The sequence below is a fragment of the Papio anubis genome, chromosome 8, assembly GCF_008728515.1.
Source record: "Papio anubis isolate 15944 chromosome 8, Panubis1.0, whole genome shotgun sequence".
NCBI classification, from domain to species: Eukaryota; Metazoa; Chordata; class Mammalia; order Primates; family Cercopithecidae; genus Papio; species Papio anubis.
This window is the reverse complement of record NC_044983.1, coordinates 13,895,318-13,910,291: the sequence shown is the minus strand read 5'-3', so window position 1 is coordinate 13,910,291 and position 14,974 is coordinate 13,895,318. Positions and strand designations below refer to the sequence as shown.

Genomic DNA, 14,974 nt, shown 5'->3' with positions numbered 1-14,974 from the left:
ATCCTCATTGCTGGTAGTCATCTACGCCACGATGCTTCAGGTATCTTTCTTGTCCCATAATATATTTGTTCTTAATATATTGTCAAGCATTTTACTATCAGAATTATTAACAAATGGCCTACATTTGGAATTTGTTCTCAGAAAAATAGTGAAAATGCATACATTGCCACCCCTTCCATTGTTTCCTCAGTATTCTAATATTCACAGCTTACACTTGTGCAATGCATGGCCCAAATCAAAGAAGGAGCCTTTCCACTATCCCCTCTGAAAACTCATCTCCAATTCTCTTCACTGTCTAAATCTCTTGAGATAATTTAGGAATCTGACTCATTAACAAAGGCACAGCCAAAGACAGAGCCTTAGAGAAGCTCCTAAACCTCCCTCCAGGTTCCATTTATTCAAAGACTGTTGCTAACTGGGGAAAGAGGATCATCCATCTTAACTGCCATTCATGTTGAATGCTCATACACTACACTGGGTAAACTGCCTCACTGAAATTTGGATTCAATATATGTAGTACCTCTTCCTCCTTCTGACAACCCTGCCAGAGAAAGCAATTAGGTGTATCCCATGAATTGCTATTTATGGGCCCATGTTGACAATTAAAGAGAACTTCTACTGTATTAATTGCTCTATGTGATAATTTATTCTGGAATTTTTCCCTGGAAACAATGACAACTTTGAAATTCTGTAATTTGTAGCACTCACCTTTAGAAAACATTTAGTGATACTGTCTGCAAGTTCTTTAATAAGGGACTAAAATGTAATTTATCTGAATCAAGAGATTTGAACTCATTGTTCAAAGGACAAGAAAATGAGAGACAGAATGCCATAAGAGATGGTATTTGCAGAACATTAGAAAGTCAGAGCTCTGTCTAACGTTTGCCCTGGGAATAGGTAAAGATTGCCCTGCAGAGATCGCTGAGAGATGCTTCTGTTTCCAGGTCTAGTTACTCTTCCTGTGTCTCTCCTTTCTCTGCATGAATTTCTCCGACATATTGTTTTGGCTTGAGCTTTATCCTATTCCTGACCCATTGAAGAATTTTTAATAACTCCTAATAGTCTACTGTATGCAATGAAAGCACATCTACTTCTTAAAAGTCTGCAAATCTGACTCAGTTTTTAAGACTAAATAGCACTTATTATGTTCCCCAGGGACTCCATCTGACTCAGGATGCTGATTTCCTACTATCTTTCTGTATGCACCCCCCAAGAACCTTCCATGATTATGCCTATAGATTTGCTCCTGCTCTTACCATTAGAATTCCCTTCCTCTATCTCTATTAATAGTCTGTCTATCTTGCAGATCCACCTCGTGCAATACCTTCCTTGAAATCTTGCAGTCACTTGCCTTCTAACGTTTTTATGTACTATTTACTAGCAGTTTATTCTTCAGTTAATACATTTTATTACACTACGTTGTCTCATTATTGGTATTTCATTACTTGTTTACTACATTGTCTCATTACTTATATCTCATTACTTATAACTTTAAAAGCATTTAATTTGTGTCTCTGTGTATCTTGTTTCATGTATTTTCCTATCAAATATTTAATGTTGATAAATCTCTAAGTCCACAGGTCAGCTGAAATTTTTCATTTGCGCAAAAGAAAGACTCTGAGTGAGGCAACTCGTTGGATAATAGAAACAAACATAAAAGACTAATATTATGTGGATACTTGTGTGTGAACATGAATGTATATTTTTCATTCAACTCCTGAGCAAAGAGATATTTGTGAACTTAAGCAAATTCAATCACCTAAAGTGCAGTAGCACAAAATTCCTAGAAAATCAACTAATTGTTGAAGCAAATGTATACATATTGACAATGCATTGCATTGGAGTAGCTTAAAATGAGGCATCTACATTTACATCTTAGTAGTTTGAAAACTGCATCTCCCTCACTTCTCTATTAGCTACTCATATTCAAATATGATTTTCTTCCTGCAAGGAGTCAGGTAATACAAAAATATACATTTGTTTTGGTGGGCTTCTGTCTTCCTCCTTCTAGAAAAAAAGATATTGTTACTGTTTTTATCATGGAACTTAGTAGGAAGACCACACACACACATACACTCAATCACAGAAAGACTGAATATAACTACAGGTAAGTCCAACATTAAATTGAGTTCTTACTCTCTTTATTCTGGTAGGAGACACCTGCTGATGCTATGTGAGACTACATCACAACAATGTCTAAACTCTTTAAACGAAGTTCTCAAGATACAGATAAATAATATAGAAGAACTCTACATCCAGGCACTGTTCTAAGTATTTAATGGGTATTAGCTTGTTGAGTCCTCACAATTACCCAGTGAGGTAGATACTGTCATTTTGAAGAAACAGACACACAGAGGTGAAGTGACTTGCTCAATGTCACAAACTTAGTAATGGTGGAGCTCGATTTTAGACTCAGGCAGACTGGCTGTGAAGACTGTGATCTTCACTTCATCCTACTGCCTCAACATAATACTTTGATGGTTAGCACTAAGACTGAATGAATGAAGAATAACACTGACTGGCTAAAAAAAAACCCTCTTTCACATGAGGGTTAATAACCTATCTTGATCTATCCCAAGAGTGTAAAGACAGAAGGAGCTCAATGCAAACTTGTTGAGTTAAAATGATTCCATTTTCCCACATTATATTTTATAGATTAAAATATAAAAATGATACATTTCTTAGAATCATATACAGTCTTAACATTTCATATCATTTTTATTCTAAAATAAAATGTGCCTTAAAATTTACAGTATCTTCCCATTGCTGCCAGCAAGTTGTAAAGCGGTTATGATTACCTCATACTTTCTAGTAAACTCAGGAAAGATCCAGTATCAGAACTTACAGGATGGTGTTAGAAGCTTTGAAGAAAACCCCAAAGACAGCAGAGACAGGTGTGCCTTTTTTTTTTTTTTTGGAAATGCTGCATCACCAATACTCTTAATGGTACAGAGGACTCAGCTGCCTTGTGTTGAAAGTTATTTCAAGGGAGTCAGATTTTCAATTGGAAGAAATTTCAGAAAGATTTTAATCAATCTAGTTCCACTGTATTTTATTTGGCTGATTACACAGTGTCTACATCTAAGTGAAATCCTCCAGCAAATATAAAATGTAAATCCCCAGTGATGAAAGAGCATTGTGTCCTGGATCAATGGCAGCATTTTTTTCTTTTTTATTTTTTTTATCTTTTTTGAGACATGGTCTTGCTCTGTTGTCCAGGCTGGAGTGCAGTGGTGCAATCTCAGCTCACTGCAACCTCTGCTTCCCAGGTTCAAGCGATTCTTGTGCCTCAGCCTCCCGAGTAGCTGGGACTACAGTCACGTGCCACCACACCTGGCTGATTTTTATATTTTTAGTAGAGATGAGGTTTCGCCACATTGGCCAGGCTGGTCTTGAACTCTTGACTTGCGATCTGCCCTCCTTGGCCTCCCAAAGTCCCAGAATTACAGGTGTGAACCACCACACCCAGCCCATTTTTTCCTTAGTGTTGTATAAAATCATGCTATATGTTACATTCTGTGAGCTATTGGAATCAATGGAATAAGGCATATCATGTTGAAAAGGTTTACACTCATGTACTATTCACAGTAGGTTTCTGTCCATTTTCCACTATCGGGAGTTATCCAAACACCCACTGTCCTCCACCCTCAATAGGCTGCCTTTTTTGGGACCAGTGGCAGCCATTGAGTGCAGATGGCCAGGAGTACATGTATTTGCTCAGTGAGAAATTAATTAAGGTAGATGAAACCTGTGACCTAATTGGTTGCGACCACGGCCATATTTTTACAGCAGTAACAAGTGTATATCTACCTATTGCTATCTTTGTGACTATTTCTTTCACAGGAAAATAGATATATTCAAATCAAAACTATTTTTTTCAAAATTATGCTCCTAGTAGTTGTATCGACGTGTACACTTTCATATTTTGACTCCCATAGAAACAGTTAGAACGTACACAGACAACCTCCTGAATGTCACCTATAACACCTTCTAAATATTTTCTGTTTGTGATTCTTTTGAACTTTTCAGTCTACAATCCTCTAGCTGTAGAAACAGATAATTTTACATTGAGTACTTGTTTGTTTCTAGGATTTATATTCATGGCAGCAAATACGTTTCAACTTAAGATGCACTTTAATGCCTGCTGACAATACAATTAAAACTTCTCATCTAAGTTGGATGTCCCCAAAACTTTGACAAGAAAACCAATAAAAGTAGTCTTGCATCGTGTGTCCTATTTCTTTGGAGAATAAAAGGAATGCAAATTAAGTCAATGAGAAACCATGGGCAAAATATTTTAATTGATCATCATCAAAGAGAACATAAAATCCTCTGTTCTTCAAATACCTATTAATGTTTTTTTTTTTCTTTTCTATTTTTAATCTTGCAAGAATCAGTGACTGGAGAACTGGCTCGGCTATTTTATACAGGCTTTTGCTACTCAGACAAATGTGACAGCCCTCAAGGAAACTTAAAAACATCATTTAGCCCCAGAGGGTTCTTTTAACCTTTACTATATTATCAAGGCACTATAAGCTTTAAAATTTAAAAAGTCAATTTATCCTGCCACCTATTCACTTCCTTCACCCCTCTCCTCATTTGCCTTTTCCAAATTGAATTCATAGGTCAATTTTGATATTCACCTGGTCGCTCATATCCACTAATTCCTTGCCTTTCACTTGCTTCTTTGTGCCTGTTCTGCAGACCCCCAGTTCTGGTTGGATCCAACTCTCTGCAAATAAAGCTTGACTCCTTTTTCCAGTCTCCTTGACAGCTGGCTGAAGCCCTGGGACTGATTTCTGGTCAGTGAAATGTCAGCAGAAATGATGGCAACTACCCCCGGGCTTGACTCCTAAACATCTGTGGAATTGTCTGGTTCTTTCTTTTATGATCGTGAAGGAATTTTGGTGGACTTCGAAGTTAAGAGTAGGGTGTGGAGGGGATGTAGTTAGTTATAGACACTTGATGTAGACACTTGACTATGTGAAGAGCAACTGTTACCCCTAAACCTCTTTGGAATGTGACAACAGAGAGGAAAACAAAAAGCCTCCACTTTATTATGTCTCTGAGATTTGGGAGCTGTTTGTTAGCTTCGTTTGCTTACCATAATCAATAGCATTAACACCATCAATGGGTCCTTAAATGCTACAAGACAACCATGTGACATTTTGCAAGCATGTTCACACTTCTTGTCTCCTAAATGATTTTCTCATACCCATTTTTTTTCCCTTTCCTCACTCTTTGCTGATGATCTTGCTTCTTATTTAGCTGAGAAACTGGAAGTAATCAAAGGAGAATGTCTATAAGCTCCAGGTGATCACATCTGCCTACTCACCCAGCATTGCCTGGATGTGCCCTGCTTCCCTGGTGTCAGTGGTCCTGTCTAAGATGACTCTGTAGGTGTATATCCTGGTACATGTTTTGGATCTTTATGTCAGACTCTCAGCTCATCTTTCCTATATTTGGACAATGGAAGACCTGGTGGTCTTAATGGAGATTCTCAACAGATGCAAATTTCCCCCACAAAAGACAGCTTTGCAGGGCAACTTCAGTCTGCTGGCCATGTGGCAGCCATCTCAAAATATGTCAAAGATATATATTTGGGGATAAAATATTTTGATTTCTGCCTCCTCCCAGGCCCCCCACCAAGATAGGATCTTGCTCTGTTACCCAGCCTGGAGTGTAGTAGTGCCATCATAGCTCATTGCAGTCTTGACCTCCTGGGCTCAAGTGATCCTCCCACCTCAGCCTCCCAAGTAGCTGGGACCACAGGCATGTGCCACTACACCCAGCTAAGTTTTTTTATTATTTGTAGAGACAACATCTACCTATGTTGCCCAGGCTGCTCTCAAACTCCTGGGCTCAAGTGATCCTCCCACCTTAGCTTCCTAAAGTGCAGAGATTATAGACAGAAGCCACCATTCCTAACCTTGATTTTCTTCACCAGAGTATTCAACATCTTGTGTATAATGAATTGGCATGGAGGAAATATGTTAACATGCAATACTCTAAGCCAGGGGTTCTTTAGCTACAAAGGGCAGCATAATCACCTTAATGACCTATTACAACGTGGATTTCTGAGCCCCACCTCCAAAATTTCTGATTCAATAGGTCTGGGGTGGGACCTGAGAATGTACATGTCCCCCAAGTCTGCAGATGATGCTTCTGCTGCTGGTCCAAGGCACACTATGAGAACCACTGTTTAAGGCTTGCTACCAAAAGTGTGATCCCTGAACCAGCAGCATAGAATTATATAGCATGTAAGAAATTCAGAATCTCTGTCTATTCCAGAACTATTTAATTGGAATTTGCATTTTAACTAGGAGGTTTAACAAGGTGTTTTCTCCAGGTAATTTGTATGCATATTAGAGTTTGAAAAGTATTAGGATTTTAAAAAATAGGAGGGATATAGGATTGAATGTTTTCCTTCAGGCAAGGAGAAGTCTGGCATTGCCAAGTGAGAAGAAAGCCAAATGTTGAGAACTGTTAAGTAATATAGTTACAGTAGTTCTTCTTACCCATGGTTGCATTTGCTATGGTTTGGGTTACCCTTGGTCACTGAAAATAGATGAATACAGTACAATCAGGTATTTTGAGAGAGAGAAAATACATTCATAAAACTTTTATTACAGCATATTGTTACAATTATTCCGTTTTATTGTTGTTGCTGCTAATCTCTTACTGTGCCTAATTTATAAATTAGACTTTCTTGTAAGTATGTATGTATAGGAAAAACAACATATATAGGACTAGATACAATCTACAGTTTCAGGTGTCTACGGGGACTTGGAATGTATCCACCTCAAATAGGTATAACACCAAAGCAGCAAAAACCAACATAACTAACTTCATTTTTGTTTAAGAGACCTTTACCTATTCCCACACATAGGCAAGGATAATTATAGAGCACTGAGATCATATACAAAAACCGCAATCATGTAGTTTTTCAGAAAGAACACTGAGTTTAAAGGAAAAGTACACACAAGCAACTATGTTTTGTTAAAGATTTATGGAAACACTGTGACCTGACCAGGAAAAGAAATTCCCAACATCCTCTCACCCTTGCTGCTGCCCAGATACCTACAGTCATCAGTTACCTCTTGCCCCAAGTCCTCCATCTTCCTCCTGCCCTTGATGTAAAAAGAGCCAAAAATTTGGAATGACTTAAGATGGTACTTTAGCATGATAGTCTGCCATCATCTGGGTCAGCTGGCTTTCTAAATAAACCTGCTTTTCCTCCCACCAACCCTTGTCTCTTGAGTTTTGCCTTTCAAGCAGTAAGCAGCCAAACTTGGGTTTAGCTACAGGGGCACTATTTTGTATATTATACAAAATAGCTATAATTATATATATCTTAATTATATGTGTGTATGTGTATAATTTGTTTGTAGTCTATAAATACATGTTATCTTTTTTTTAAAAAAGACAACCGGTATAGGTTGATGAGCTTTAGAATCCCTGAAAGCACAATTAGTAACCCGGGTGACAAAGAGCTCCAAATGAGGCAGAATTTCTTGGGTGGCAGCAGGCCAAAGCTAACACTGACTGACACCTGAGCCTAGCAATTGTCAAAAATGGAGAAGCCATTGGGCAAGTTCCCAGCTACATCTCTGGCACTCTTACTCCTGGGAACTATGAAAGTGACTCTTGGGCTACTTCTGTCTTCCGCGATCTTAGCTTCAAGTAAGATGGAATGATGGCAGGTCTGAGAGTAGGGAAAGACGTTCAGTAAGAGAATAATTCTCGACAGTCTCATTAAAAAGCTAGAAGCAGAACTGGCCAACGAGAGGCATATATTGAGAGAACTTTTCTAACCCCTGAAGCTTTTTTTGTCCAATTCAAAAACTCTCACTGATAGTAATAAAATACAAAGGAATATTAAGAAAGGGTTACAGAAGTAAATGTATCATTTTATCCCCTAGTGCTCTGGAAATAGCATTTTTTGAAACAGCTATATTCTTTTTATGTTTAATATATTAGAATAAAATTTAGTATTAAAATAACCAATATTTGAAACAAAAAGTCTTTGAAATGTTCTTAAGTTTCTTAAGGAACATATTATACCAGGTGAAAGAAGTTTGCATAAAGATTGTAGGTAATTGTTACTCAAATCTTTTCTAATACTGGTCAGAAAATAAAGCTTCCCTAATCTCTACAATAAAATGATATGGGTATTTTAATCATATGTTCAAAAGCTAGTATATGTAGGATGCTTTAAAATCCTACTAGTATAAAGTTTTTAAAAATAATTTCAACTTTCATTTTAGATTCAATAGATCCATATGCAGGTATGTTACATGGTTATATCACATGATGCTAAGGTTGGGGATGCAAATGCTCTGTCTCCCAGATATAGAACGTAGTATCCAAAAGTTAGGTTTGCAACTCTTGCTTTCCCTCCTCTATCCACATTCTGTTAGTCCCCAATGTCTGTTGTTGCCATATTTATGTTCATAAGTTCTCAATGTTTAGCTCCCACTTATACGTGAGAACATGCAGTATTTGTTTTTCTCTTTCTGTGTTAATTTGCTTGGGATAATGGCCTCCAGCTGCATCCAAATTGCTGCAAAGGACATACTTTTCTTCTTTTATATGGTGTTTAGTAGACCAACATGTATATGTACCACATTTTCTTTATCCGATGCACCACGGATGGGCATCTAGGTTGATTATGGTGCTATAGTAAACAGCACTGTTATGAATATAAAAGTATATGTCTTCTTGGTAGAACGATTTGTTTTCTTTTGGATACATACTCAGTAGTGGGATTTCTGGGTCGAATGGTAGTTCTGTTTTATGTTCTTTGAGACATTAAAAGTTTTAATTTCTTTGCCTTCCACAGTGGTTGAATCAATTTACATTCCCACCAACAATGTATAAGCATTCCCTGCCTCCACAGCCTTGTTTTGTTGTTGTTGTTGTTGTTGTTTTACTTTTCGGGGTTTTGTTGTTGTTTTTTGACTTTTTAATACAGTCCTAGAGGATTATGACATAATGGGAGCATTTTTAGACAAACAAAGATGGAAGAGTATAATGCCCAGGGGCAGGGTAATGAGTTGCGATATGAGCTAAGCAGCATGCAAGGTTGGCGTATTGAAATGGAGGATGCACATACGGCTGTGATTGCTTTGCCAACTAGACTTGAAACATGGTCATTCTTTGCTGTGTAGGACGGGCATCATGGTTCTTAGGTTGCCAAATACTGCTGTGAGCATTTGTTAGATCACATCGCCAATAACCAGGGTTTTAAAGGGTCTGCAGGAGCCCCTTCTGTGAAAAATGTAAAGAATGGAATCAGAACAGGTTTCCTGGAGATTGATGAGCACATGAGAGTTATGTTAGAGAAGAAAGATGGTGCAGATAGAAGTGGGTCAACAGCTATAAGTGTCTTACTTTCTCCCCAACATGCTTATTTCACCAACTGTAGAGACTCTAGAGGTTTACTTTGTAGGAACAGAAAGTTCATTTCTTCACAAATTGCAAATCTGCTGGAAAAAGAATGAATTCAGAATGCAGGTGGCTCTGTAATAACTCAGCATGTGAAAGGCTCTCTGGCTGTATCGATAGCCCTTGGGGATTTTGATTACAAATGTATCCATCGAAAGGTCCTACTGAGCAGCTTGTCTCACCAGAGCCTGAAGTCCATGATATTGAAAGACCTGAAGAAGATGATCAGTTCACTAACCTTGCATGTGATGATATCTGGGATGTTATAAGAAATGAAGAGCTCTGTGGTTTTTTAAGATCCAGACTTGAAGTCACTGATGATCCTGAGAAAGTTTGCAATGAAGTAGTCGACACCTGTTTATACAAGGGAAGTCGAGACAACATGAGCGCGATTTTGATCTGTTTTCCAAATGCACCCAAAGTATCAGCAGAAACAGCGAAGAAGGAGGCAGAGTTGGACAAGTACCTGGAATGCAGAGTAGAAGAAATCATAAAGAAGCAGGGGGAAGGTGTCCCTGACTTAGTCCATGTGATGTACACATTAGCCAATGAGAAAATCCCCAGCCTGCCACCTGGGAGTGAAATGGCAAATACGCAGAATGTTATTGAAGCCATTTATAAAAGACTGAATCCTCATAAAAATGATGACACTGACTCCACATCAAATGATGCTATGTGCTAAAACTGCTCATCTAGCCATGGAATTTACCTTCACCTCCAAAGTTGAGGACAGCTCAGCTTTGTTGAACTTCTAACATCTGTCCTCAACTTTAAGGAAGGGGATATGACATGGGTGAGAATGATTACACCAGAGAACTTCAGTAGTACAACTTCTAGCTCAGAACTGATTTTTTTTTTTTTTTGTAAATTTGACATGTAAACGTGATTTCAAACCATAATTCAAACATACCTTGATCCTCTAGGTAGTACCAGCTGGTACTAATTCTACTGAAACAATTCCAAAAAAATCTAGGAGGACGGAGTCCTCCCTAACTCATTCTATCAAGCCAGCTTCACCCTGAAACAAAAATCTCACAGGACACAATGAAAAAGGAAAACCACAGGCCAATATCCATTATGAAAATAGATGTAAAAATCCTAGCAAACTGAATCCAGTGGCACATCAGAAAGTTAATTCACCGTGATCAAGTAGGCTTCATTCCTGGGGTGCAAAGTTGGTTCAACACATGCAAATCAATAAATTTGTCACATAAACAGAATTGAAAACAAAAATCACATGATCATCTCAATAGGCACAGAAAGGGCTTTTGATAAAATCCAACATCCTTTCATAATAAACCATCAACAAACTAGGAATCAAAGGAACATATGTCAAAATAATAAGATCCGTTTATGACAAACTCAGAGCCAACATCATATCAAACAGGCAAAAGCTGAATGCATTTTCCTAAGAACTACAGCAAGACAAAGATACCCACTCTCAACCACTTTTATACAACATAGTACTGGAAGTCTTTGCCAAGGTAATCAGGCAAGATAAAGAAATAAAAGGCACCCTAATAGGAAAGAAGAAGTCAAATTATCTCTCTTTGCAGACTTAATGATTATATACCCTAGAAAACCCTGAAGACTCCACCAAAAGGCTCCTGGAACCTGATAAACAACTTCAGTAAAGTTTCAGATACAAAACAGTGTACGAAAATCAGAGCATTTCCATACACCAATAACATTCAAGCTCAGAGCCAAATCAAGAACACACTCTCATTTGCAATTGCCACACACACAAAAACAAATTACCTAGGAATACATCTAACCAAGGAGGTGGAAGATTTCTACAAGGAGAACTAGAAAACACTGTCAAAAGAAACTACAGATGACACAAACAAATAAAAAACATACCATGCTCATGACTGGAAGAATCAATATTGTTAAAATGGCCATACTGCCCAAAGCAATCTACAAATTCAGTGTCATTCCTATCCAACTACCAATGTCATTCTTCACAGAATTAGAAGAAAAAAAACTATTCTAAAATTCACGTAGAACCAAAGAAGAATCAACATAGCCAAAGCAATCCTAAGCAAAAAGAGCAAAGTTGGAGGCATCACACTACCCAACTTCAAAGCATACTATTAGGCTATAGTAATGAAAACCGCATGGTACTGGTACAAAGGCAGACACATAGACAAATGGAACAGAATAGAGAACTCAGTAACAAAGCTGTGTACCTATAGCCATCTGATCTTTGACAGAATCAGCAAAAACAAGCAGTGAGCAAAGTACTCTCTATTCAATAAATGGTGTTGGAATAGATGGCTAGCCATATGCAGAAGAAGAAGAAGAAGAATAACCCCAACCTCTCACCACATACAAAACTTATCTCAAGATGAACGAAAAATTTAAATGTAAGACCTCAAACTATAACAATCGTAGAAGAAAACCTAAAAAAACACCAGTCAGGACATCAGCCTTAAGAAATAATTTATGACTCAGTTCTCAAAAGCAATTGTAAATAAAACAAAAATTGACAAGTAGGATATAATGAAACTAAAGAGCTTCTGCACAGCAAAAGAAACTATAAGCAGAATAAACAGTGTAAACATTTTAAAAAATCTATTTAACCATCTCATACCAGTTAGAATGGCGATCATTAAAAAGTCAGGAAACAACAGATGCTGGAGAGGATGTGGAGAAACAGGAACACTTTTACACTGTTGGTGGGAGTATACATTAGTTCAACCACTGTGGAAGATAGTGTGGTAATTCCTCAAGGATCTAGAATGAGAAATATCATTTGACCCAGCAATCCCATTACTGAATATATATCCAAAGGATTATAAATCATGCTACTATAAAGACACATGCACACTTATGTTTACTGCAGCACTATTTACAATAGCAAAGACTTGGAACCAACTCAAATGCCCATCAATGATAGACTGGATAAAGAAAATGTGGCACATATACACCATGGAATACTATGCAGCCATAAAAAAGAATGAGTTCATGTCCTTTGCAGGGTTATGGATGAAACTGGAAGCCATTATTCTCAGCAAACTAACACAGGAACAGAAAACCAAACAATGCATGTTCTCACTCATAAGTAGGAGCTGAACAACACGGACACAGGGAGGGGAACATCACCAGGGCCTGTCAGTGGGTGGGGGAAAAGGGGGAGGGAGAGCATTAGGACAAATATCTAATGCATGCAGGGCTTAAAACCTAGATGACAGGTTAATAGGTACAGCAAACCACCATGGCACATGTATAACCATGTAACAAACCTGCATATTCAGCAATGTATCCCAGAACTTAAGGTAAAATATAACATAAAAATTAAAAATCTATTTAACCTTTTATGCTACTGAAATTTCCTGCTTGTTTGTATTTCACCCTTACATAAGAAAAATGTATTTTATTGTTATATTAAATTCTTTAGGTCTCCTTGCTTACTGTGACCTTTCTCATCTTCAATTTGAAATGTTTTGATTTCAGAAGTTCTAGTGCATGTTGAAAGAAGTGATTGATTTTTGTCACATGTATGCTTGTCTGTCTAATCAGGATGACAGTACTACATTTACTAAGATATATTTGTGCATTTCAATGCAATATTAGGCTTTACTTTTTTTTTCCTTGGAAAGTATGATGAAAAATTGCCACAGAATTGCATTGCCTGAAAGATAAATTCTATTTGTTTTAATAAAGTACGTTTTAGGAAATTTGGAAATGACTCACTGCTCACTGTTCACTTAGTGTCCTGGTTATGATGACCAACCTTAAGAAGGTAACCAGCCTTAAGAAGGTAACTAACCTTAAGAAGGTAAACTTTTAGAAGAGAGGAGCGAACATCAACAGTGACCTTGGTCTTATATTTAATTCTCTGTCTTCATTCAGCCAATATTACCATAAGTTGTTTACTGAATCACACATTTACCTAAAATAAGTCCTTTTTATGCAGCAATTATTGCAGGTGACATAGTATACACCTACTAATTGCATATGCTTCTTGATTTTTTTAAGAAAATTTTTCTGCTGGAATGACCACCGAGTATGAATGCAATTAGTGATTTTCTGCTACATTTAGCCACATTCTGGGTACTTGATGACACAAATTGCTTTTCTTTTGAGAAGATAAGCTTCATTTGAGTTACATATGAATTTTGTCTTTTATCTGATTAATGGTCCTTAGACTGGCCACAGATGGATTATATGACCAGTAGGGGCATATTTCTGGACAAAAAAAAAGTAATTAACCCTGTGTTTGTTTATTCAATAGATGAATTATAGCCATGTCCAGCATGAGGAAAAATGAGGATACAAAAAATTAGCTGGGCCTGGTGACGTGCACCTGTAATACTAGCTAGTCGGGAAGCCGAGGCAGGAGAATCGCTTGAACCCAGGAGGCAGAGGTTGCAGTGAGCCGGGATCACACTGCTGCACTGCAGCCCGGCGACAGTGCAAGACTCTTTCTCAAAAAAGAAAAGAAATTTTGCAATTATTTATATTTCTTCCTATATACAATTTTCATAATTAATCTTTCAGGAGTAGCTCAATCTCAGTGTAATTTACTTAAGCTCCATGGACCAAAACATTTATTAAGATCTCATGTTTAGACAAGAAAGAAGGCGTGTTAATTACCTGATAATTATTTAGGGCTCTTCATACCCATAATGGGGTGGGATTTCACCCAGTAATTTACAAAATTCAATTTCGCTTATGATTAAAATATGTTTAATGAATCATCTTCCAAAACCAAAGTCTCAGTCATCCCTCCTTCTACTCTTATGTGGTGTGTCTTCAAAAGCGCACGAACGGAACAAGAGTCACGTTTAACAGCACTGCAGCTTCCCAGCTCCACACGCTCTCCCATGCAAGTATTGCCGGAGATTCTTCTCAAGGAAGAAGAATCTTCAGAAGTGAAACCTTTGGGACCTGATAGGAAGAGCTAAGAGACTAAAAGCAAATCTAATGGCAGCTGTTCATGTCTTTTCCCCATGGTTTCTGAGTCCTCTTTCCCATTTCAAAATCCCCACTATAGCCTTCAGGATCCTTGTTTACTCAATTTCTTGAAGAGCGTTGCCTATTTATACCCAGCTACAAGAGCATCTAAAGTAGAAAAAACTCATCTCATGGTGTCAGGAGGTTCGCTTGTGGCTCTAGAACCCCTCTGAGCACAGCGAGGGTACGTTCTGCATGGACTGCCACACCCAGCCCCGCACAGCTCTCTCACAACCCTCACAGTGCTTTTATCCTTGTGGTTCTCTGGGTGTTTGATCAAGTTGCCTGCCATATACTGCCTCCCATTTACCCAGCCATCTATAGACACTGAGCCATCATATTTACGAAAAAACACAAGATACCAAAATGGACATGTCATTTTGTATTTCTTTTTTTTTTTTTTTTTTTTTCTCAAGGCTACTAATGAAAAGGTTTTAACAAAAATAGCAACAGAGCCCAGTGACTTCTCCAAGATAATTTGTGAAACTCCTTCATCACACAAATATGACAGCTTCAACAAACATGCTCTCAGCCACCCCACACATTGATGCAGTCTTTAAACTGTTCC

At 37.8% G+C, this 14,974-nt stretch overlaps 1 pseudogene; it reads left to right on the top strand.

Moving 5' to 3' along the window:
• Positions 1 to 8,878: 8,878 nt before the first annotated feature.
• Positions 8,879 to 10,663, top strand: LOC101001775 (annotated as a pseudogene).
• The last annotated feature ends 4,311 nt before the right edge of the window (positions 10,664 to 14,974 follow it).